We start from the raw sequence: 1,417 nt of genomic DNA on the forward strand, positions 1-1,417 counted from the left end.
ACAGCGCTATCATAGGCATTAAGTGTTTTAAAATTGTCACAGCACTTGCTGGGCACGGTCTGTGCTTCCGTTAAAAAAACACATGGTGGCAGTGAATGTTTGGTGGGTAAAGGGTTAACTGCGGAGTTAACCAACCCTAGTGACGATCGCTCTCAGTCTGCTGGCCTGAGATTGTGTCCCGCGAGCTGGGGAATCTCTATGCAGGGTGAGACAGAGTGGTATCGCCATGTCCTTGTGATGCCATGCCCGGTTCAGAACTGCATATAGTCACGTGTGATGGACATACAGTGGGTTTGGGTCGGGCGTAAGTCACATCCACCTTCTCTACAATCATTGGTTGCTAGGACCACTGTGTGGTCCTAGCAACCAGTGACATCAAATGTGTTCCCCGCACCCAGCATATCTTCCTCAGTCCTCACCTGCAGCCTGCTTTACCTCCCAGCTCCCGCCTCTGGCTGACTAATAAAGTAGGAAAATGAGGTATGCGAGAACAATATAAGGGGGCCACTCTAATGGGAACATTAGCTGTCCCCATCAGAGTGCCCCCCTTAAATTAACTACAAAAGTGGGGGCACTTTGATGAGGACAGACAATTTTAAGGGGACACTAATGGGGACAATTATAAGTTGCATCCATCGCAGTCACCCCCTACGAGATTTTTATTTTTTTAGCAATTTACGTTTGTGAGTGTGCCTGTGCACCTTCACAGTAATGTGTTGGCCCTCCACAACAGTCCCACTTTGTCACGGGCAAGGGCTGGATTTCACACAAGGCCAACTGAGGCCCGGTCTCGGGGCAACACGGAGTAGAGGGGCCGCTGGGGTATGGAATTCCTATCTCCTGACGCCCGTGACATGCACTTCCTGGCGCCAGGTGGGTAGTTTTCTACATTTAGCCCTGCTTTGGGCAAGCAGAGCTGAATGTACAGTGGGGAAGCCGCCACTTGTTTTGTACAAGTGATCTCGGCCATGTCACCGAGATCACTTGTATGCAGCCTCCATACAGACGAGCCCTCTGAGGAACCTGGCATTGGGGCAGCAGAGAGAGTAAATCTGGCCCTGCATGTGGCCCCTTGAGAAATTTAATTGCCCAACCCTAATTTAGATGCTGGTTAAGAGGTCATCCCTCCAGCAGGATTCACTACTTTAAAACCTAACTCTGGGGCACAATACACTTATTGCAGTTCAGCAAGCTGAATAGTCCCTTCACTGTAAACACCCCGGCCATAATAGGATCTTCCCTCTTCTCCCTACAAATCTTAAGTGTACCTGCAGGTGGAGGTCCACCCCCTGCTTAACTTCTGTTCCACCCCTCCAGCTTCAGGACTCCTAGACCTAAGCATTGTGGTCACATCACTGTCCCCCTCTCCCCCATGGTCAGTCACAATATAGAGCCTGGGGCCATTTCATTTGTTTTT

The sequence above is a fragment of the Nanorana parkeri genome, unplaced genomic scaffold (assembly GCF_000935625.1).
Source record: "Nanorana parkeri isolate BGI_ZX_2015 unplaced genomic scaffold, ASM93562v1 scaffold214, whole genome shotgun sequence".
Taxonomy (NCBI): domain Eukaryota; kingdom Metazoa; phylum Chordata; class Amphibia; order Anura; family Dicroglossidae; genus Nanorana; species Nanorana parkeri.